The sequence below is a fragment of the Rutidosis leptorrhynchoides genome, chromosome 8 (assembly GCF_046630445.1).
Source record: "Rutidosis leptorrhynchoides isolate AG116_Rl617_1_P2 chromosome 8, CSIRO_AGI_Rlap_v1, whole genome shotgun sequence".
Classification (NCBI taxonomy): domain Eukaryota; kingdom Viridiplantae; phylum Streptophyta; class Magnoliopsida; order Asterales; family Asteraceae; genus Rutidosis; species Rutidosis leptorrhynchoides.
In genome coordinates, this window is record NC_092340.1 from 1,285,145 (window position 1) to 1,311,648 (window position 26,504).

Consider the following 26,504-nt stretch of genomic DNA (forward strand, 5'->3'; position numbering starts at 1 on the left):
ATAAACCTCCAATTCAAAGTTCAAGATGGTTTTTAATTATCCAACCCAAAACAGCCCCCGGTTGCACTCCGACGTCATAAAAACAGTTTTTAAGGTATTCTTTGAAAAACCAAGTTATACCTTGTTAAATTAGCATATATTTAAGTTATATTACAGGTCTTGAAGTATTTTAAAAGTTAAGTTAGAAGGATCTATTTAGTTTGCAAACAAGTTTGAAATCATTCAAACTATGTTTTTGTTGTTAAAATTGTATACCATACAATAAGATAGCTATATATATATGAATCGAATAAGGTTATGAACAAAGTTACTACCTCAAGTTACTTGGACAAGATTGCTGTAAAAGAGGAGTAAAAACCTAGAACCAAAAGAGTGATGAAATTGGATGAAAGATTGGAAGCAACTTAAGACATAAACTTGAATTGAAAGTTGTATTTTTGTAGTGTTTTTGTTGATCTTTTTATGGTGGTGTTTAAGGTGATTCTTGAGAGGATTTTTGCTGGAGTTCTTAGAGAGACATGAGGCTAGTAAGTGTGTGTGTTTAGCTAGAGAAATGATGTTCCAAAAATTGAAAATGGATGCATGTATTTATGGTGGTGTAAAAGGTGTATAAATTTGTAATTTTGTGAAAAGATCTTTTAATCATGTGAAATTGTCATACTAAATAACAAAAGTAGTTACCTTATACATAAGGCATGAATAAGGGCTGATTGGTGGTGATTTGATGTGTATATACCAATAGTAAATACGTATAGAAGCTAGGTATGATACGAGTACATATACTCTAGATATACGTATAGAAATCTTGTGAAAAATGGAATGAGGATTCAAATATAGCTATCTTTTGTGAATATACTTATATTGTTTTATGTATTTAAGTCTTTAAAAGTGATTAAATACATTATATATACGATATATGTATAAACATTATAGGTCGTAAGTATTTATGTCAAATAACGTTACGTATAGTTATCGTTTTGAAAGCTTAAGTTAGTAGTTTCAAAATATACTTATAACTTATTGTTATTAATACAAAATGAGATATTTAAACATCCTTAAATCATGTTAAATATGTATATATACATATATATACACAAACGTATAATTAACATATATTGTATAGTTCGTGATATCATCGGTCAAACTAGACGGTTAAACGTTATGTAAAACTCTTTTCAAAATCATAAATCTCAACAATTTAGATTGCTTATCATGTTGGTAAGTTTTAATTTATGTAAATATTAATCTTATAAGTGTAAAACGATCGGAAAAATCCGGGTCGTTACAGTACCCACCCGTTAAAGAAATTTCGTCCCGAAATTTGGTAGAGGTTGTCATAAATAACAATAGGAATGTTTTCATGACGAATATGAGGTATTAATAGAGTTTTATCATTATTGGAAGATATGGATAAAACGATTCGGTCATGTGAAGCGCACGAGTGAAGCTATCACAAAAGAATGAAATGAGTGAATATAGAATTGTTTTAACCGATGTCGAGATTAGGATTGATTTCCAGAATTTAAGGGATTTAAAGAAAATCTTATGTAATAAGATTTGGTTCTTCGATGATTTAGAAAACAGGATCTCCTTTGATTTAATGCGATAATCTGTTTCGATTTCTTTGTCGGATATTTCACTATAAATCCACCTCCTTCCCTTTCTTACTTCCATACCTCACATCTCTTACTCTTCCTCCTCTAATTCATACCTTAAGGTATCCTTTAAAATGCTTCATCCCGTTCTGATTTTTGTTATACTTCTAACTTTCATATCTTTCATTCTTCTCTTTCATCTACCGCTAGAAGAATCTATTCACTTTTATGATTTTCTTGGAATTATAATGTTTCTAATTCTCCCGTGTCTCTACGTCGCCATACGTATTGATATACACAGTTTGTAGTTTCTGGGTGGTTATTGGGTTTGATATCTTTCCTTATATTTCAATGCTCCTGCTTCTGTTTTCCATAATCATTGTCATCCATAGTTAATACTCTCTTCTATTTGCTGTGATCTATGCCCCAATTTCTATTTTGGGACTTTGTCCCTTCGTTTCTTCTTCCCGTCCTTGAGTCAAGCGATCAATAGTTCGAAATTCTTAGGTATAAAATTCGGAATGAACATAGCTAATGCTCTAAGAAAGGAATGGTAATGGCACGATTTTGATTTGTCAAATTACCAGAATATCCAGGAAAATAGAACTATCAAGATGATTTGTTCTTAATACGTTTTGGAATTGGATAGAATGTAAAAGCCGTGTAACATGGCACATGATGACGGTACTGTGAATCATCACATTCCATTAGAAACTTAACATGACTTACTGTAATATAATGAAGTTGATCAAGTTTCATTATATTATACTAGTTCATGCATCAGTTCCCAACACTGCTTCAGAACATTCCTATTTTAAACTTGAAGGATTTAGAAACTAACACAGTTTCCTTTATATTGTAACGCAGATATTACAGAGAGATAAATGATTTCAGATAAGGATAGTGGTGAAAATATCTTCAGAAATATTGAGGATATTTATAATGAAAGATATGATAATATCTTGGAATTTCTAATGTCGAAGGATGATGATGAAGATTGACCCGTAAGGGTTTAGATTCAGAAGCAAGGTGTTTGCTACAGAATCGTCATAATTCTTTATGTACAAGTTTAGTCCTTGTAACTTGTTCAGAGTCTCCTTCATGGTTTGTTCAATCCGGTTTTCAGTACCAATTTTCTATCGAGCGTTCCTAACACTTCCTTCTTTTATCATCAACATTTGGTCATTAAGACCTTCTACAACATGCTGCTTCGTCAGTATTTTCAAAGTTATCGGATCTGGGTCATTGGTTATCAAACCAAGATGGTTTAAGGAGAATTGTATTTTTAGATGATTAAACGCTGATGGTAATATGATGGAATATAAAAGGTTCTCCGGTAACGATGGCGAAAGAACAACGTATATATATATATATATTGAGATTGTAATAAGAGTAGTCTTACTGAGATATCGAAGTGGAGCTGTGACAAAATTAGTTAATTGAAAAGGAATCGCGTGATTGTTTTTGCTAATGGATGATAAGGAATTCGATGCGGATACGTTTTAACTATAACTTCGAGTTCAAAAATTTTTAGGTGCATAACTGTATGCATAAATCTTTATTCCGTAGACGAGGTGCGGCTGGTTCAACTTCTCGATCGAGATGTTTTCAAGAATCATGAAAAGTTATGAATGCGAATTGTAATCGTCAAGATACAAATGAGGTTTAAAATAGAATCAAGTGGCATACTTGAAGGATTGTTTAGTTTCATATGTAATAATCATCATTTTAACTCATTTTTAATTGTCCAAAGTTAGCAGTCCAATAGTCCGATTGTCTAATGGTTCAATAAATTCATATATGAACTAAATATATAATATTCGAATTACTTAATACGTATCGTGACCCGTGTACCGGTCTCGGTGTCGATCACAACTCAAAGTATATATATATTTTGGAATCAACTCCGACCCTGTATAGACAACTCCCACCTTCACATATAGAGTGTCTATGGTTGTTCCGAAATATATATACAGATGGGTCAATATGATAAGTCGAAACCTTGTATACGTGTCCCGTTATTTAAAATGCGTAAAATAAATAAATATATATCATGACCCATTATACAACGTGTTGTCTCAGAATTAATCCGACGTGTTGTTGTACATGTGTCCCGACGGTATGTAAAGTACAGAAATTAAAATTGCAAGAATGTAAATTGCGATAAATTAAATATTAATCAGTTAGCTGGGAACAGTTAGCCGGAACAGTTAGCGTGTAATCCTATCACAATTTCAATTAATTAATTCATCTGTTTCTAACAATTTTTATTTTGCCAATGTTTCTTCATTATGCCACTTATTGGATTCGGATAGGTAAAAATCCAAATATGAAATTTAAATGGAAATGGTTAATCTGGGGTGAACGGATACGTATATCGGTAATTGTAAGTAGGATAATAAATGATCGTTGAATCAGATTCGAAGAATGTACAGTGTAACTTGTTAATGTGAATTCTAAATATTCCTTGGGTATTACCCACCCGTTAAAATATTTTCATCATTAACAGTTTGTACGAATGAAATTTTTAATTACAATCTTTCTGAAAATATATTTGCATATATATTTTCTTCGGAGGTAACTATGAATTTAATGAGTCAATAAAATATTCAACTCATTTGATTTATCGTTATTACTAGATTACATAATCTCCAAAACATTAGAGATTACATAATCGTCATGTCGAACGAAGAACGATACGTAAAGAAGAGGTAATCGGTGTAGAATGATATGTAGAACAAAGATCATATTCGAAGTTCAGATGATGATGTTGAGGTACGTGGTGCGGATGTGATTGTTGGTGGTGGTAATGATACGGTTGGTGTTGATGCTGATGATGTCGTTGACGTCGATGATGCTACTGGTACTGAAGATTGCGAGGTTGATGTTGTTAACGGTACTGGTTATGCTGCTGGTGCTACTGCTGGTGTTTGTAACCTTCGCACCGTGTTCTCCAAAGCCGTCACACGAGCGCGAAGTTCGTTAATTTCTGCTAGTACACCAGGATGATTGGCGGTTGGAGTGAGCGAATGAACAAGATCCGAAATATGGGATAGGATATAATCGTGACGAGATACTCGAGAAATGAGAGAGAAAATGGTTTCTCGAACAGGTTCGCCGGTAAGTGCTTCAGGTTCGTCGCCAATGGGGCAATTCGGTGGGTGAAAGGGATCACCTTCTTCTTGTCTCCAATAATTTAGTATACTACGAACCCATCCCCAATTCATCCAGAATAGATGATGAGAAATTGGTTGATCCATTCCAGTGACGCTGCCTTCGGAGCCCGAATGGAAATCCATATCAGCGTAGCTGTCGGAGTCGGAGGAATTCGAACTGGACGCGGAGTTCATCTTGTACAGTCGGGGAAATGAATTTTTGGTTTGGAATAGATTATAGGAGTTGGGTTTGGTATTCTTCAATACATAATTTACATATGTATTTATAATACTCAAAATCCCATGAATTACGGAGAATCTTTGAAATTCGTCAGGCAATGTCTATAGCAACAGATACGCTAGGATACGAATTTTGTCTATACACTATCGATGCACCAAATGCAGTAAGACGTGTCTAGACTTAAGAATACTAAGCAGGCAATTCTTAAGGATGATAAGCAGATGATTTTCGACTAGATATGATAAGCAAAACATAAGCAGATGATTTTCGACTAGATATGATAAGCAAAACTTTTGACATGTAGACACGGTCAAAGTCCAGACTCACTAATGCATCCTAACAACTACCAGTTAGACACACTAATGCAAGGCCTGGTTCGCTAAGACCAACGCTCTGATACCACATGAGACGACCCGACCCAATCCATAGGGACGAATACAATAACATATGATAACATTGCGAGGTACTTGACCTCTATATGATACATTTTACAAACGTTGCATTTATTCTTAAAAGGCAAACTATCATTACATCAATATTTGACATTTTCGTCTAACATTTCATAATATCCAAATGACCTAATCTGTCATTTACTTATTTATATTCTCTATTGAACTCCAATGACTCGAATGCAACGTCTTTGTATCATGGCTTAAAAGGTCCCAAGTAGTATCCTTAACATGAGCTAATGCACAGCGGAAGACTTAATTCATACCTGAGAATAACATGCTTTAAAACGTCAACATAAAGTTGGTGAGATATATAGGTTTGATGCTAGCAGCGTTATAACAATGGAACACAAGATTTCATATATAAACATTTTAATAAAAATATTCTAAGTGGTTGAGCACTTGGTAACCATACTTAACATTTAATCACGTCGCATATTCCCTTTATTATGAAATCTTACTACACCGTACCAAGGTGTAGTCACGAAACGAAGTACTGTGCAACCGTTGAATACTGGTCGTCCAGTCCGGTTGGGGTTGTCAGGCCCGATAGATCTATCAATAGGATTCGCGTTTACAATACCGCTGTAAATATTAGTTACCAAGCTACAGGGAAGTATGCCAGTGGTACAACTCAACGTAGAATATATTTTTCAGTTACTTGTGTCCATAGCGTAAAACATAAAATACATGTATTCTCATCCCGAAATATTTAGAGTTTAAAAGTGGGACTATATACTCACTTTGCCTTGAAGATATGTAATTTCGACTTGGTCTCCGATTGATATCACGAACCTATCCATATATAATATATCAATACCTTTTCTTTTTAAACAATCGTCACATATATATACTTATAATACTTTTAATACTTTTAATAATTCCTTAGTCCGTAGTTAGCAGTCCGATGTTAGTAATTCAATTTTAATGGTTCATATTTAGTTGTTTAATAAACCCCCAATGAAATAAATAAAACCCCCATCGTATATGTATTGGTCGAGATTAATCTTGACCCATGGTACCGGTGTTGTCAAATGACGTGTTGCGTACATAAAGTACCGGTGTTGTCAAATGACGTGTTGCGTACAATCATGGGATCTTATGATTAATCTTCTCGTATTGTTTACGGGTGATCCTGAACCATATAAAATTAAATTATGAGTACATATGTATAAAATATCATGTTACTTTAGGAAGATGTGATTTATTTAATTTTCTCCAATTATTTTCGTGGCTAAACTAGTCTTGGATATCCGATTTTGTTTTGGTCATAATTTCTTCGTTACAACTCCGTTTTCGTTGATTCAACTTTCCACTTCCTTGGATCGAGTCCCTCTTTAAGAATATGAACTGTAAATACCTTAGTTTGTATTCGAAATCATAGGTCATAGGTCAAATTTTGGTGAAACTTATGAAGTTAATCATTTTTGTTACAAAAACATCATTTAATGACCATTTTTCTAAAAATACTTATACTATGAATTAAATCATGAAATTTTTATGTGTTAACATATTCATAAGAAATATCATTTTTCCAGAATATAAACCTCCAATTCAAAGTTCAAGATGGTTTTTAATTATCCAACCCAAAACAGCCCCCGGTTGCACTCCGACGTCATAAAAACAGTTTTTAAGGTATTCTTTGAAAAACCAAGTTATACCTTGTTAAATTAGCATATATTTAAGTTATATTACAGGTCTTGAAGTATTTTAAAAGTTAAGTTAGAAGGATCTATTTAGTTTGCAAACAAGTTTGAAATCATTCAAACTATGTTTTTGTTGTTAAAATTGTATACCATACAATAAGATAGCTATATATATATGAATCGAATAAGGTTATGAACAAAGTTACTACCTCAAGTTACTTGGACAAGATTGCTGTAAAAGAGGAGTAAAAACCTAGAACCAAAAGAGTGATGAAATTGGATGAAAGATTGGAAGCAACTTAAGACATAAACTTGAATTGAAAGTTGTATTTTTGTAGTGTTTTTGTTGATCTTTTTATGGTGGTGTTTAAGGTGATTCTTGAGAGGATTTTTGCTGGAGTTCTTAGAGAGACATGAGGCTAGTAAGTGTGTGTGTTTAGCTAGAGAAATGATGTTCCAAAAATTGAAAATGGATGCATGTATTTATGGTGGTGTAAAAGGTGTATAAATTTGTAATTTTGTGAAAAGATCTTTTAATCATGTGAAATTGTCATACTAAATAACAAAAGTAGTTACCTTATACATAAGGCATGAATAAGGGCTGATTGGTGGTGATTTGATGTGTATATACCAATAGTAAATACGTATAGAAGCTAGGTATGATACGAGTACATATACTCTAGATATACGTATAGAAATCTTGTGAAAAATGGAATGAGGATTCAAATATAGCTATCTTTTGTGAATATACTTATATTGTTTTATGTATTTAAGTCTTTAAAAGTGATTAAATACATTATATATACGATATATGTATAAACATTATAGGTCGTAAGTATTTATGTCAAATAACGTTACGTATAGTTATCGTTTTGAAAGCTTAAGTTAGTAGTTTCAAAATATACTTATAACTTATTGTTATTAATACAAAATGAGATATTTAAACATCCTTAAATCATGTTAAATATGTATATATACATATATATACACAAACGTATAATTAACATATATTGTATAGTTCGTGATATCATCGGTCAAACTAGACGGTTAAACGTTATGTAAAACTCTTTTCAAAATCATAAATCTCAACAATTTAGATTGCTTATCATGTTGGTAAGTTTTAATTTATGTAAATATTAATCTTATAAGTGTAAAACGATCGGAAAAATCCGGGTCGTTACATTGTTTAATGAAGCATGATCTTTAGGGTCCGCTGACTTCATCATGGGAATACGTGATTGGTGGAGCATGACTTTCGGGGTCCGCTGACTTCATCATGAGCGTGGTGTTATATCGGTGAAGCATGATCTTCGGGTCCGCTGACTTCATCCGGTGTTGTGATTGGTGGAGCATGACCTTCGGGGTCCGCTGACTTCATCAAGGGAGTAGTGTTATGTCGGTATGGTGTAACACTATCGGGAAATGCGAGTACCGGTGGGAAATGCGAGTACCATTCCTGTGTTGAGATTGTGGATCGCGTGTGTTTTCGGATTCACGATGACGCGTGTAGTTCGGTCATCTTATTTGAAATGAATCTCGTGTAGTTCGGATTCATGGTGACTCGTGTAGTTCGGTCATCTTATTGAGGTAGTAATCTCGTGTGGTTTTGGATTACTAAGGCTCGTGTAGTTCGGCCAACCTCGATGTTGTGGAAGTGAATCTCGTGTAGTTCGGATTCACAAATGACTCGTGTGGTTTCGGTCATTGTATTGAGGAGTGAGTCTCGTGTAGTTCGGATTCACAATTGACTCGTGTAGTTCGGTCATTCCTCCGGGATAGTGACTCTCGTGTAGTTCGGATTCACTATGGCGCGTGTAGTTCGGCCATTCTCGATTGTTGTTGTGGTGAAGGTAGTGAGTCGCGTGTAGTTCGGATTCACTAGGGCGCGTGTGTTTTCGGCCAGCCTTCGTGTCGTGTGATCTATTGGTTGTTTGATACACCAATGGTAGGGTCGTAAGGACCATGTTGCGGGAACTATCGGTCATTTTATACGTCGATGGTGGGGTCGTGAGGACCATGTTGTGGGATTAGTGAGGCGATAGCCGTGTTTCGCTCACATGTTTGTTACGGGTGTGACGATGGTTGATTTCGTACACCTTGGGTTTTGCGTTTCCATAGTCGTTTTGGGCGCTATCGGTTCTAGCTTTTGGATTATGATGTTACAGTAGTTGTGTATTGGTCGTATGGCGCACTACAAGGGATGTTTAGTGATTGGTGTAATCCGTAAGAGTTCGTTTGGTTCGGTCTTCATCGTTTCGGGTTGTTGACCTTAGGTCGATATTTGGTTGTTTTTTTTAGCATTGTACTTGGAAAGGGTACACTATAGGGTTGATATCTCGGTTCGAGATTGATTGAGTTTCCCGATGTGAGGGATTGAGCATGGTTTTAGTGCTCGGATTGTGATTTGTTAAATCGCGTGTGACGATTTTGGTTGTTAGAGGTGATTCATTGGGAAGAGTTGCCTAGGAAAGTCGGATTGGGACGTATGTTTAAGGACCGTGGAGTGTGGTCCGTTTGGTTAAGTGACGAGGATCACGAGGACGTGATCGAGTTTAAGTGGGGGAGAGTTGTAAGACCCGAATATTTATCTTGTATACTTGTGTATTATGGTGTTCAAGGGTGTGGGTTTTATTGTATATAAATTAAAATGCAAAAGAAACTGTTCCAGTAGGATCGCGCGCCGCGCGGGTTTGGGGCGCGCCGCGCCATTTGGCGCTGACAGAATCCTTTGTTTTGATTGGTTTTAATGAAGGGTATTTGGGTAATTTCACTTGGGGTCGGATTTGTGAGCCATATTAGCTGGTTTGGATCAGTTTTGGATCATTTTCACATCCATCCATCACTCCCAACTATCTAGAGAGAGAGAGAGAGAGATTCTAGAGAGAGATTTGGGGTTTTGGAGAAGAAGGAGGCCGTTTGGATCAAAAGCTCGGGTTCTAAAGTTGTTCCTCTCGTTCTTGGCTACGCGATGATAGTATTGGTAAGCTCAAACTCCGAATTTCATCTATTTGATTTGATATTCAAGTTAGGGTTTGAGTTAGTTTGATGAAAAACCCTTTTAGATGATGAAATGGGTTTAGTGATGCTAGTAATTGGGTTTATTGTTAATTGTTGGTGGATTTTGGGTTGGCGAACTAATTGGCCATGTTTAGGACTTGAAATTTAGTTTAATCACTTAAGTTATTGATTATGGAAGTATTGAAACCCATTTAAGGTTATTTAGTTGACTAATTGTGACTTTGGGTCAAATTAGGGTTTGGTGGTGATTATGACCCATTTGGCGATTTAATGAGGTTTATAAACTTGAAATAGATTAAGTTGAAGTATAAAACCAAGTTAAATGTGTTTTGGTGTCAAAACTTGTAAATGGTGAGATTTTGACCTTATGGGTCAAAATTAGTGTTTAAGTGTCAAAATGGGTATGACACGTGTTTAACACTTGAGTTTGGGTTTAATTGGCATATTAGGACCATTCTCACTTGTGTTAGTGATTATTGGTTAGTTTTGGGCACGGTTTGTGCTTGGAAGTGCATTTGGGTCAAAATTGCACTAAGTGACGAATTGGGTTGATTTGTAAATCCACTCTAAGTGTATTGTTGTAATTGTGATAATGGAATAGGTATTTTCCATTGGCGAGTTGCGGTTTACTTGGAAGCTTTCTTCAAGACTTCAAGGTGAGTGTTAATATCCTATGTGCATATGTATGTGTAGGATGGGTGCGGGTCGGGTGAAGTGGTTCTCGGTTATAGAGCTCACTTCACATATAGGTGGATTTGATAGACTTGCGTTTAGATTCAATTGGCACGGTTGTGCGTTTTGGTTGACCACCTTTGGCGAGGTACACGTTTTGTGTGTACACTATCACACGTGGTTGTGATGTGGATGATATAACCCCAATGGCGAAGGGTTTTGAGTTGGAGAAGTGAATCGCGTGTAGTTCGGATTCACGATGACGCGTGTAGTTCGGTCATCTTATCAAAAAATGAATCTCGTGTAGTTCGGATTCATGGTGACTCTTGTAGTTCGGTCATCTTATTGAGGTAGTAATCTCGTGTGGTTTCGAATTACTAAGGCTCGTGTAGTTCGGCCAACCTCGATGTTGTGAAGATAGTAATCTCGTGTGGTTTCGGATTACTAAGGCTCGTGTAGTTCGGCCAATCTTCATTGTGGTATTTGGTTCTCGGTATTGGGTTAAGGTGTTAACCTTGTTCGTTTATATTGTTATATATTAATGTATTGTTGTGTTGTAGCTAACCCTCCGGGTGTAGCTATTTGGCGTTGTTCACATCGTCGTTGGTGAACTTATATTGTTGTTGTATCTTTAGCTCGTTGCTTAGAGATCGTACTGTATGCTTAGTGTAGTGCCTTATATGGATGCTTCGGTATGCGGTATTTGTTATTTTGTGGCGTGTCCATTTTATACATATATATGTATGTAGTATATTATCATTCACTAAGCGTTAGCTTACCCTCTCGTTGTTGACTCTTTTTATAGATTGCATGCGGATGGTGGCTCGGGTAAGCGCGAGGATTAGAGGACTTGCATAGTTTGCGTAGAAGACTTGCTTTTGGATTTATTAGGATTGGGTAGCGTATCCCCAATCGCCATGCTCGGCTTTGTTTTGTATTAAAAGTCTTATGGTCGAAAATTGTATTTTGATACTTAAAGGGTAATTTGGGTCGATGTGGGCCCCACTTCATAAACATAATTTTATTAATAGAACGTGCTAGTTTTTATATATGGAACATGGGGTTAAAAGCGTTACGCCTAAATATGTCGGGAACTAGTCAAACATTTTCGCATTTAAAGACTTTCCGGACAGTCAGGTTTGGCGCGCCGCGCGGCCTATATGGCGCGCCGCGCCAGGTGGCAGTTCAGCAAAATTTTTTTTTTTTTAGTAATTTTACACGGTTTAATCACGGGTTGGTTTGGGTTGTTACATTTATACATCTCTATTTCAACATCCAATTGTCCATATTTCTTAAAACTCCACGACTAGAGTGCTGATTTGACTAACTTGAGTTTGTTTATGAAACATCTATCCTTTCGACTATTAGTGTCTGAATTTGAACCCTACGCATCCACAATTATTTTCTCTACATCTTCCTCTTTAAACCAAACATTGAAAACTTTGAATGGTTTCGATCCATAGTTCTTATCTTCGTCTTTTAATACAATAGGACAGTGATATGATTCAGTCCTTCCTAAAGCCACCGACGATAGATTTTTCCATAGAAGATATAATTTTTCCGACACAAGGAATCGATCAAGCTTGCTAAACTTGATGCCATCGTCACGTACATGTGTGAAATCTAGTCCTCCAAGGGGTATGTCAAACAAATTACACGTTGAAATCAGATCATTAAATCTTTTGGCTCTACTAGATATAAAATCACAATTGAAACGCCCTGTTTGATCTCTAACTTCGTTAAAGTGCCCACAAATTGCCAACGGTTCATCACTACCTAGAAGCAATGGTGTTAACGACTCCCATAACCTTTGCTTCTTCGCATCATCATGTGGCGCATAAACATTTAGAATGTTAAGAATAACACCATTACTTTTCCGCATTCCCCAAATACCAATGAACCTCTTGAATTTAATAACATCAATAGCCTCGAATAAATTAGAATCCCAGATTAACAATTGCCTACCCGATTTACCTATCATCTCTTGTTGAATGAATTCGCACTCTGTAGAAACCCATAATGAATGGACCAATGAATCATTAACAAGATGTATCTTTGTATCTTGCAGTGTAACAACAAACGGTTTTCATTGAAATTTAATTTATTTATAGGACCAAACTTACTATTCTTCCTTAAACCAAATCCTGTAATGTTATATGATAGAATCTTCATTATAAAGCTGAAAAGAAATGAAAGATGGATGGATAGACTTACTGAGCCGAGTGTTTTTTCTGCCACTTTAAACCCAATTGGCATCCAAATTCATGAATCTCATCCGTATTGATTGAGTCATATGAACATGAGGAGGCCACTTTGTTACCACCTACACTGTTTGGCTTAGATAAAATTGAAGTAGCCTTTCGTGACTTATCTTTTGGACACAATTTCATCTTCTGACTTTCTTCTGCACACAAAACCTAAATCAAACAGGTTTATTATCTTGCCTACCCTTTCTAGCTACGTTTTTAATATTTAACATTCGGGATGAAGTTTTCCATTGGTGAATACTTGACCAGCAGCAATCCTTTTTATTGACATCGGTATTTTTATTCTCTTTTTTTCCCACCATCTGTGCCTTATAGCAAATCCGATCGACAGAGTTATGGTTTAGGACAGACTTAGGCCCAACTAAGTCTTGTTGTTATTGCCTAATATTTGGCAAACTAGTTTGGCCCATCGCATTATTGTGGTCCACACCATTTAAGTCTTCCTTTTTTGGGCTTGCAATAAAATGATCAAGAGCTCGCTGAGATGGGCCTTTAGATGAACCCATCGGATGATTGTGGTCCATCTCGATTCTATCATTACTTATTGGATTAGAATTATCTTTACTCATGTTACATTGGGTGGGCTAAATGGATTTGGGCCCTTACTCGGATCATGAACCTTACCCAAATTTTCAGCTTCTATCACATTGTTTTGTTTCAATATTGGGGACACGCAATTGGCAGTTGCCGTACCTTGGGAAGAGACACCCACATTTAATGGAGTTTCAGAATTTACATAGTTGCCATTCTATGAGCAGATGCCCTCATGATTGTTCTCGCCTATATTCCAGCAACCTGATTCTTCATCTTCAGCTAACTGATTTTTTCGGTCATACTCTTCCAATCTGTCACCGGTATTTTAACCCCGTCCTGTACTGTTTAATTTTTCTGCAGATGTCGTATTTTTATCTGGATGATCTGTTTCCAGATCCATATTAAATATACGATTATCATCATCGGAACACTCGAAAGTATCATTTATGAATTCGTCATCATCATCATCATCTAAGTTTGGCTTAGGGCCTGTTTACTTTCTTTCCCACTAAGTCACTTATGGATATAGATAATCATATGGATATTGATGGATATATGGAGTAAGTTATGAAAAAATATTGTTGTTTCTTTTTTTGATTAAATGAAGTATCTTAATGATAGTAATTGACTATTTTAGCCTGAATAAAATAATATTTTTATCAACCCATTTACCATTAACAGAGCATATTGTTCTATTTATTATTTACAAACCTCAGATCCTTTTCATGGCCGCACACTTACAAATTCTAATAACTCCAAATCCAATATCTAAACCGTTTCACACCATGAGTGATTGATCGATACCAAAAGAAAAAAAACCTTAAATCGGAGTACAAACAAATAAGCATTTAATCGAAGTACTAATAAGAGGTGGGTTTTACAAACAAAAAAACATATAATTGTGGTTTCATAGATAAGTTCATATCTTGATGAATCACATAACCCCACTTGTCCATCATTCTTTCTTTTCTACTGTCGATCAATTTAGTGAATGAGTGAGTATTTGTTGTTGAATATGTTTTACAAACAAGGTAGCAAAAGTATTTTTGGTGCATCTGATCGTGTTTGTAGAATGGAAATAGCAAGAGAAAATTTTGCCCCAAATATTAGGTCAATAATAAAATAATGGAGAAGACGAAGAGAAAAGAAAAGGTGTAAGGGTAGTAAATGGAATTGGAAGGGCTGTATCCATAGTACATAGGTTTTAGGGGTGAATCATAAATGCCTCCAGTAAGTTTTAATTAATGAATAATGCAAAAGTAAACACATCACATGTTGACCGAATAATGCATCCAGGAAACTCAGCCCAATAATCAAAAAGTAAACAGGCCCTTAATGGTCTTATTCCCATGTTGTTCCTCTGACTAATCAAAGGAGATCTGAATAATTCTTTTGACATCTTCTTTAAATCTTACATACACTTGTTCTTTGTCATCTAAGAGTTTAACCCATCCCTCGAAATTGGTTGTATTGTTCCGGACATAGATTAGAACTTTTTCGGAAGTAAGATTTTAATTTTTATCCTCAATGTTACAATTTTCTATTGCCATAATTCTTCCCCACCAACTTGAAATATTCTTTAAGATTTCTTCGTTCCACCTCGTGACCGGAACACCAAATATATCTACCCATGTCAATCTTCCTAGAGACCAATGTTTGGAGTCAATCATTCAGATAACATTGCACCATTTGTGAATAGCGTGAATTTTATTACTGAGAATTGTATTTACTTCATTTGAAGAATTACAAATCACTAGCACACTTAAACCACCCAGATATTTTAAAACAATTAAATATTCCCTCAGCTTTGCACAAACCCTTCAAGTTGATACATGAATTCCAAACCTTTAACTTCACATATTATGGAACGTCCCATCAACTCCTGATTTCATTTAAGACCTTTAATGTTAATAGTTATGCCATCGTTATAGATCATCGCCTCTCTTCTGTCATTTCCTTCGCTCAAAACCTTCTTTTCGTCCTTTAATTTATTAAGTTTTCCCCTTAGGTCTTCTTTTTCTTCATTCAGCTTTGCAAGTTTAAACTTTAAATCCTCCTGTGGTTTCTTGACAACCCCACGGAAGTTTCGATCATCCCTGAAGTCGTTAAAAAACTGCTGACGTATACCACTATTATCACCACCTAGATGTGATTTTTGTGCATGGATCCTGTTACTTTTATTGAAGCCATGATGCTCTCTGTCTTTGGATTTAAATATCTTAATAGGGACTCCATCGAAAGATATCTTCTATAGTGCTGCTAATAATTGATCTACATCATTTACGTTCCCAAATATTGCATAGGCAAATCGATAACCATTTTTAGTCATTTTCCAGCAACATAAATATCGTGAATATCACCATATAGTTTAAAAGATCTCCACAAATCTGCAACCGACCAACTATCTTGAAAGTTGAAGAACATGAAGGATGTCAAGTGGATTCCGAAAAGTGTTGTTAAACGATATTGAAGTCTTCCATTGTAATGATCTCGCATTCAAATCATACCGCCATAGCCTGAGTTGAACTCTCTTCTCTCACTCTCTCCCTCGTACTCTCTTTCACACACCCCATTTTCTTTTTCAGCTTTCTTAAAGTACATTTTAGAAACCGGTTTTCTTGTAAAAACTGGTTCCAACTTTGGAAACTGTTTTTTATATAAACCAGCCTCGTTTTTACCTCTAACGGCTATATTCAGTTTTAGCATTGTGTATCTGCGAAAGTATCACCTTTAATGCTTTTTCTTTGACTAAAAAACACTATCTTTGTTAAATTTCAAAATCCTCAATCATTTTACACATACATTTACTTCTTCCCCAATCAACTTACACACATTTACTTCATTCAATTCTATAACTTTAGCAACAATAAATTCCATCTGAAGAGACTTATATTATATTAAGGTATATTCCATTGTTCTTTTATTGTGTATGTATTCAATATTTAATTTAATATATTTAATGTTTATTTATTTAAGTAGTATGTATTTTGAATATGTTAATAGTTTAAATATTGATTTATTTAATTTGGATATAGCTATTTGAAGATTATTTATCATCATGTTGAAGTTTATAGTTCTTGTCGGCTCGTCGCCTGAATCTTAAACATTTATAAGGTATGTATTTTTTAAAAAACTTAAGTCATTCATGTATGATTTGTTTCTAGCATTAAGTTTATATAGTATCTTAAAGTCACTCATATGTGATTTTTCTGTTGTTTATTTTGTCTTATTTGCTATAATAATTAATATGGATTTACATATCATGTCACCTACACGAATTACCTATACATGACGTACATGCATCTTGTTAATTAAGTTATTTGTATATGTATATGTGGAACGTAGAAAATGGATGTACGAGATATCACGTCATAATCATGAGCATCTTTCAAAGTTGTCCAGATTTATAAAAGGTTGCCGACGTGGATCGAGTGAAAAATAAAAAGAGAAAGTCCCATGTCCATGTAAAAAGTGTAAAAATTTCAATAGCTATGCGTACCTTAGTTTAATTAGCCAACATTTAATAGTAAACGACTTTGTGGATGAGTATGATTGTTAGTCATGGCATGAAGAATTATTAGTGGATAATAACAATAATGTTACTTATGAACGTAGTGATGATAATGATGAAGATATTGATTCATGTAATGATGAAAATATTGATTCAGACAGTGATGGTTATCATGATAATTTTGACAATATGTTACATGATTTGGAAGGAATATTGATGAAACCAGTTATGATAAGTTTCAACAAGTTTTCACCGACTCGGAAAAACCATTATATGACGATTGTACGAAGTTTACCAAATTATCGGCCGTCTAAGTTGGTGAACTTAAAGGCGAACAACAATTGAAGTGATAAAAGTTTCACTAGCCTTTTAGAGTTATTGCACGAAATGTTACCTGAAGATAACGAGCTACCCGTTTCATACTATCGAGTAAAAAAAATGATGTGTCCAATGCGATTGGAAGTTGATAGAATACATGCATGTCCAAATGATTGTTTACTATATAGAAATGAGAATAAAGACCTGCATGAATGTTTTGTATATGGTGCCTCAAGGCACAAGCAAAAAAAAAAAAAACAAACGAAAGTTAACAGTGACGTGACAGAGAATGGCCCTCCCGCAAAACTATTGTGGTATTTCCTATCATTCAGGCTGAAACGATTATTTGCAAGCCCAAAAAATGCAAAGTTATTATGTTGGCACGACGAAGAGCGATAAAGGGATGGAAAGCTGAGACATATGGCAGATTCTTCTCAATGGAGGAATATTGATAATATACATACAGAATTTGGAAATTAGGTTAGAAATATTATATTTGAACTTAGTTCTGATGGTATTAATCCTTTAAGAAACATGAGTAGTCTTTATAGCACTTGCCTGGTTCTTCTATGTATATACAATCTCCCACCATGGTTATGCATGAAACACAAATACATCATGATGTCCTTGTTAATCCAAGGTCCAAAACAAACAGGAAATGAAATTGATGTGTATTTATCCCCCTTAGTTAAAGACCTGCTAACATTATGGAGTTCATGTGTCCACGTATATGATGCATATAGGAAAGAGAACTTCAATTAGCGGTCTATGATTTTTTGCACCATAAGTGATTTTTCGGCTTATGGAAATATACTGGGATACGGTACCAAACGGATGAAGGCGTGTCCTATTTGTGAAAGCGAAACATGTTTGATATGGTTAAAATTGTAAGAAACCAGTGTTTATGGGACATCGAAGAGCACTCCCAATAAGTCATCCATATCATACAATGGGAAACGTGTTTGATGGTAATGACGAGGTTGATAGTGTACGGCCATCGTTGGATGGGGAAACTATATTTTCCAGGGTTGAAAACGTTAACATTGTGTTTGGAAAAATCAATACAAGTCGAGAGAAGGGGATTTGGAAAAAAACGTTCTATTTTTTGGATCTACCATACTGGAAATATTTACATGTCCGACATTGTATTAATGTTATGCATATTGAAAAAAAATCTTTGTCATAGTTTGATAGCTCTGTTGTTGAATATACCGGGGAAGACCAAAGATGGAGTTAATGTTCGAAATTACATGGCCGAAATGAATATTCGACATGAGCTTAATCCGGGAGAGACGGAAGTAGGAAAATGACATTATCACTTTGTTCTCGATGTAAGTAAATTAGTTGAAATGTTGAAATGCTGACAGAAGTTGTACGACTGCCTGCAAGGTCGACTGTACTTCGACCGCAGTTTTGTCTGTCAAGTTTTTCTTGGAATATGAATACACCTCTTTGCCAAACTTGAAGACTACCTCTTTCCAACATTCTTTTAAAGTCATATCTACTGATCTCCCAAGCCTCAAGCACATATCTATGGAGAGATTATAAGAGAGAAAGAGAGATTCTACTTACACTAAGTAGAATTGAAATGTAAACTTTATACTTATCATTTGTATCTTTAAATTTACTTTGTAAGACACTTCCTTAGGGGGTAAAGGAAGTTAGATAATTCTTATGATAGGAAACACCATCTTGCTTAATGATTCAACTTCCTTAAAGAGATCCAGGAAGTTGATCAATTCCATTGGAAATTAAGTTGGTGTGACCTATTGAAGAACTATGAGTGATTGTAAGCATAGCTATAAGTTTACTTGTGAGCTATCTTCTTAAAGGGATGTAGAAGGTAGTTATGATTTCACTAGGCTAGAGCATTAGGATCTTGTGGTAAGAGCATTTGGTGTTTGTGAATTCTTCAAAGGGACGTAAGGGTTCATAAGTAGCGGCTTATCGAGGAGCTAGTGTTGTATCCGGACACTCCACCGGGTTTGGGGTATCATAGTGAAGAAAAGTCTCAATTCTTAGAATTGGGGAGTGGATTAAGGAGGATTAGTTAACATCCTCCCGAACCACTATAAATCCTAGTGTTTGTGCACTTACATTCTTTACATACTTGCATTAACAAACACGAACGCTTCCGTACTTAAAACTTATTTTTTAATAGCTAAAGATTTCAAAAAAGTCCTAAGAAATTGTTAAGTAACTATTAACTCCCCTCTAGTTACTTACAATTGGTATCAGAGCGGTTGCTCTAATCTTTGCTCAAAAAACATTTTTGTCATGTCGAAAAACTATTCTGTGCAAAAACCCGAGTTAAAGATCTTGAAACTAAGCTCTACTTGTTTGAAAAATGCAAAAGAGATCTTGGATAAGTTAATCTTGAATCGTGATGAAAATTTTCATATGAGAAGCAACTTCAAGACACTCGTGTGATGTGGAGTCAAGGATCGAACCCAAATGCTCAAACTTACATGCATTACTTTGAGGAAAAATACCACCATTCACATGGTGAGGTAGTTTGCTTGTATTTCATCTTTTTAGTATTTGTGTACTCTAAATGTTGTGATAATAAACAAAAGACAAAATTGCGCGGATGGTCCATCATGTTTGTATCACAATGCACGATTAACCTTTATCTTTTATTTTGACCTAGATAACCTTGAACTATCACTTATCGGCATGGATGACCCAACCATTAAACCCCGTTAACTTTTGAACGTTAAGTCCGCTCACGTGACAAGCATGTGAGGGCAATTTTGTCCACATACATAATTCATTTTCATATAATAATTCAATTTTGTCCACACACACAATCATTATATGACTGCAGTTGATCTTCACGGTGAACTCTTAATCTGCTAAAGTATCCGACTGAAATTCAGCCAGAATTAAAACATCGACCACCACCGTCAATAAGCTACCTTCAGATCTAGTCAGTTAAATCCTCAGTCGATTCGGTTAAACACTCAATCGGTTTGATTTTGCAAACATTGCTCCGTTATTTTAACTCGTTCATTTCATCTAGATTTCGCAAAATCGTACACCCTCTAGTTCCAATCGGACTCTGATCATCATCAAGAGTATTCAAGACATCAAATTACTAAATTCTGTAGATCAAAATGAAGACACCCGGGTCATAATTTTTCAGTAATTTAGCTAAAAAAGATGATACCTATGTTACAAGTTTTAGTAATTTATCACAAATTGATGTTGCCCATGTCTCAGATATCAATAATTCATCACTGATTCAGGATACCCATGTCACAAAGTTTAGGAATTTGTCACAATCGGATGAAACCCATGTCAGAGTTAAAGAGATCTCGAAGGGAATGTAATCGGAGTTGTAAGCTACGATGGTGATGGTGGCGGCTGTAGGCTACGGTGACGGTGGTGGTGGTGGTGGCGGTTGTAGGATACGATGACGGTGGTGGTGGCTGTAGGCTACGGCGATGACGGTGGTGGCTGTAGGGTTCGGTGATGGTGGTAGTGGCTGTAGGCTATGGCGGCAGCAGTGGTTGTAGGCTACGGCAGTGGTGGGGGCTATCTTTCTTTGACTGGTTTTTGTTTGTGTAAAGAGGACTGTGTGGAATTTGGTTTGTATGTATTTGAATATGGTTCCTCTTCAAAGTAGAACCACCATAATCGTTGTCACTTCATTGAAATTAAAGAGAACATTAATTCTTTACTTGGGTACTTGGTTTGTACATATCCCCTATCTATTTTTATACTACGTACATAGATAGCAAAATGTGTGTGGACAAAATTTCCCTCACATGTTTGTCACGTGATCGGATTTAACGTTCAAAAACTAACGTGGTTTAGTGGTTGGGTCATCCATGCTGAAAAGTGATAGTTCAAGGTCATCTAGGCCGAGAAAAAAGATAAAGGTTGACTGTGCATTTTAATACAAACATGATGGACCATCCGCGCAATTATGTCTTAACAAAACTATGATTGATAAAGAAAAGCTTGAACAAAGAAACATTTTTTTTTAAATAAAGTTAATTTTTGAAAATTAAAGTATGTAAAGAAAAATGTGGGTTGGGTTAAAATCACAACTATAGTGTACATAATAGAAGCACATTTAAACTTCCATGAAACTTAGGTCTATGCAATGTATGTGATAATTGAAATTACTCGTGCCTTGAATCCTTGCATAAAAAATGACATGAGTTATTGCTTAATGTGTGCTTGATAAATTAATCTTACATTATAGAATACGTAGGTTGTTACACATCTTAGAGCCTTAAGTGATAGACATAATATCTAAGATTAGACTTTAAGCATCTCAATAAGTATTCTCAAAACTCATATAGTCAAACAAAAAGTTACTTAGGAGTAATAATAATTTGAAACTAAAATCACTAGCTTCTGACTATTTTGAACAAGAAAAAGAATTACCTCTCTTTAAAAATGACAAAAAGTGGTGATATAGCAAAAGTGATTTTTAAAGTTAAAGATACCAAATGATAAACCAACACTTGGCTATAAAAGACACCTTGAGTAAACCTATCACAAGCTTTTGAAAAGACACTTTATAAAACTCAACATAGTGTCAAACCTATAGGCGGTCGAACCTACGGTCGACCGTGGATCGACCGCACATGCCCTGATCAAAATGTGCATTCGCAATTTTAAGATCGATCGTGGTATGACACTTTTAGAGGTTGAATCATTTTTATAATATTAGTGTTACATTGTTTATTGGTAATATTTAAACATTTGCTAATGTGAAGCTAATTATCGTCATTAAATGACACTCGTTTAAAAGGTCAAGTTTTCAACCCGTAAGTATTAGTGACTTTCAAACAACTATAAGCATACAAGATCAATTATTCTCAATCAAGACATGAAATTGGTTTGTTGAAATTTAAAATATAAATATGTCTAAAAGAACAATAGTCTACTCTTTGAGAAAGGTACAAAGATGAGTTATCATGAGAATATTTGATGCTAACAATCTCGGACCCAACAAACATTGGGTACCATGTTTGTGTCTCTAACAAGTTGTAGGTTTGTTAACAAGTGCGGTGGAAGATGATGTAATCACAAGCACTCAAAATACATGTCCATGATAAATATGTCACACCAAGCGCAAAGAACATGATGATGGTGACGTAATATTGGATGAACATATTTGAGGAATGATCATCGGTGGAGGTAACTTTACTTACAAATGAATAGTCTTAAAAGTGTGCTATTTATAAGTGTTTAATATGCAAATATTTTAACATGCTAGTTAAAGTCATATTCCATTTAAGAAAACATGTTACAATTATATAGAACGTCTTACATGCTTACAAGTAAAATTGGTGAAAAGATAAAAATATGTCAACATATGTTTTTCAATTTGATGGCATAAAAGATTAGATCACACGACCATGAAACTAATCATTAGATATCTGCCTATAAGCAATATATGATGATCACTAAGTGAGCTAAAGTGTTAAAAAGATCATTCTCATTAGTTTGCTTCAACAAAGTGAATATTTTATAAACAATGATAGCAAAGAGAATCATGTTAAACAAATCTTAGCAGACATCAATAGGAGTCAAATTAGATTTTAAATGTGTAGTCTAAGTTCTTCATTTTTTCGGTATAGTATAGATTTCCAAAGTTCAACTTTGTAGTCTTACTAAATGGGTTGTATATGATTTCTATCATCCATGCTTAATGAGAAACATTTTTGATGATAGAACTCATTCTAGGCTAACACTTATAAGATATTATTCTTGTATAAATTGTTAGAGTAGTAGTCATTGATAAATATTGTTAGCTAAGCGCATAAGCGTTTGTTGAGTTATTGAAGTATTTAAAACACACTTAGACATATTAGGATGAATGAGATTAGAAAACTTTAAGAATGATTCGTGCTCTTAAATTCTAAACTATGATTAGGTTTGTGTCAAATGAACACCTATAACAAACGAATTAAATGAAAAGTTTCTCCAACCTTTTATACGTCAAAGAGTTAGATAATCTTACCCCACACAAATGTTTATTTAAACTATTGTCTTAAGTCTTAAACTTACACGCAATGAGATTAATGAAAGAATGATGAGTGTTCTGAAAGCCTTACTTAACTCATGAATCAAAGTAACTCTAAGATAGCATTCTTATAAATCAACCTAATGAATACACTTAAAGTTTTGGTATGATAAGTGCTAAGGTATTAGACACACATATGGAAATGAAATCTAGATTTTCACTCAAAGATGTAGGTGTGACTCTAAAGGTAGGTACGTCTCTAGGATACTCTTTAGAAAGCAAAACCTAACTAGGTCTAAATAGACGTTCGAGTAGCTTTAAGGATTAAACGAAGATACATGAAAAGGTTATATCTTTACATCTTGAAAATCTTGATAGACTTAGGACATATTTGCTTGATCATGTGTGTGAAATGGTAAAAGTTTTCAATACATTATTTGCTAAGAAGCATGAGAATGGATATTAAAGTCTTGGTTATTGATCCAATTAACCATTTTCCTTGTGACAAGTTCTTTGACCTGATGGATGATAAGTTTGAAATATACTTGAAATGCTTTATGGTATGCTTTACACTCTAGGCTTAAACTCTAGGCTTCTGCTCATTATACACTAGGTGTAAACTGCATAATCTTTATCTCTTATATGTACCATATATGTGTTCATTGCTTGTATAAATCTACTTGTCATACTTGCATGCTTATATAATCTTCATGCTTGACAACTTAAGTTATCTCTTTCGAACCAATGTTGGTTAAAATCACCTTGTTAGTTGTTATACTACACACTTTAGGCTCATTAACTTGCTAATTAAATTTTATTTGTGAGGGTATTGTGCTTAATATTTGCTACATCCAACATGCCATATATTTTTCATCATGCTTATGTGCTTACATGCTTATGATTTATTAACATGTTGAAAAATTATGCTTGGATATCTTTGTGCTCATAGAACACTCCAAATTGTTAACTAAAATACATCGACAATGTTAAACGGTTAACATTATTCATAGTCAAGTTAATAACATATGTTGACATGATGATAATTATCTTAGATCATAATTGTTGAGTGCCTGATAAGTAATTGGATATTAGCTTGTTTTCCATGAACTCTATGATTGCTTGTTATGTTATATCATTTAAAGAGCACTCTGGGGCTATATTTGAAAAGATAACTAAATAAGTAGTGATTTAACGTATATCGTATTTTGATATGAATTGCGAGTTAAATGCCTTCCCGGTCTAGTTATTTAGGTTATGAATATGCTCATCAAAATTCAAGCTATGGAACATGCCTCTATTTGATTATCATGATTACTTGGTTGCTATGCATGATTGTTACTTGTAGTGTGAATTCTAATTGAGCTCATTATGCATGATTGCTTGTTTTGATGTGATATATGCTTACTATAATTATACTTGAGTTCTATGTATGCATATATTTCTAACAATGCTTGTGAGACTTCAAACGCACTGTTATGCTCATCACCTGAGCAAAGGAAAGTCCAAATATGTCACACTTTCGAGCCATTAAAAGGATCTTTAGAGAAATCTAAAGAATTCTATGCATCATGAATATCATGTACCTTGGAGATTCGAATAATGATGGATAGCTACTATTTAGAAGAGTGGTGTATGTGCATTAGTTGGTTTATGCATAACCTCTTGGCTCTCAAAGGAATAAACACTTGTAGCTATCTCTCTACTACCAAAGTCGAGTATATAGCAATTGAAATTTCATGTGCTCAAGGCTTATGGATGAAATAAACTTTCCTCAATTAAGGTACCACTTCTTCCGAAACTCATATATGTGTGCATCCTCTTGCTAAATTTGGACTAGTCAACCTAATAAGTGATTATTTAAACACCAATTTAGCTTTAATCATTACAAGTAAAATATTACCATGCTCTATATGTTTAGGTTATATATATGTTCATCACTAACTATACAAAGATATATGCTCTTAGTTGAATAACCTGAAACTTAGTGTATGATTTTTTTATCATGTGGATAATGTTTTGACTTATCATATCAGCCTTATTGATCACTATTACTTGATATAAACTAGTACGCTCATAATGTTAAATAGATGTGCCTCATGCATGTTTTAAGCTTATTAGATCGTTATGCATGACTACTTATATTAGCTTCAACAAGCTACTCTTACTTGTGTTCTTATAATATGTATTCAACATGATTGCTTATATTATGTGCAATATGTCTGACATGCTATGCTTATGATATGTGTCATATGTATACCATGCTTGTGTCCTTACATGTTTGTTTGAAACTACCATGATAGTATTTATAGTGTTTCATGATATGATTACGTGTGCTACTCTTACTTATTTGTCATGCTATATTATTCTTGTGTTTTAACATGCTTGTTTGAATCTACCTTCGTTCATACATGCTCTAGCATCTAATCTTATAAATATGATTGTTATGCATGATTATTTGCTTGACAATTCATCTAATTTATATTAGTTTTTGCATGCTACTCTCACTTATGTTTCCACATTGTGCTATGTGCAATATGTATACCATGCTATGCTATATGGTTCTACATGCTTTTTTAAACCTATTTTCTTCTATACATGCATAAAATTGGTAGAACTAGTAGAGTAATGTTGGTAGTTTATGATAGTGTTGCATGATATACTTAGTCTTTTGCTCACTACATATTATATCGTACATTCATGTTATACTATTCATTAACTCTGATATGTAGTGGTTTATGCGCACTTTTGATCTTAGTTATGTATGACGCAAAATAATTCTTATGCTTTCTATATATTATTATGTGTGTGCACTATCCCTTGATTGAAGGTTTATCTAGCTCGTTGAGTTCATATCACTCCTTACTTAATATTATAACTTATATGTGGACTAATCCTCTTTTCTATGAGTCTTATATTGCACATTTCAAGGGGGAGCTATATCATCTACCGCTATGTAAGATTTAAGGGGTAGCATTACTCTAGGGCGCGCTTAGTTCCAGGGGAAGCTAACCTTTTTGCTTCGACAAAAGGGGGAGAAAGTGTATGATAAGTGATGTTAACACTTATGTCAGCTTACATAACTAAACACTTACCCATATATTTGTCATTATCA

The 26,504-nt window shown here is 34.6% G+C and overlaps 1 pseudogene; it reads left to right on the forward strand.

Annotated features, from left to right (window-relative positions):
• The first annotated feature begins 20,902 nt into the window (after positions 1 to 20,902).
• The window catches only part of LOC139862037 (protein trichome birefringence-like), an 88,268-nt pseudogene continuing 82,666 nt past the window's right edge, over positions 20,903 to 26,504 (forward strand).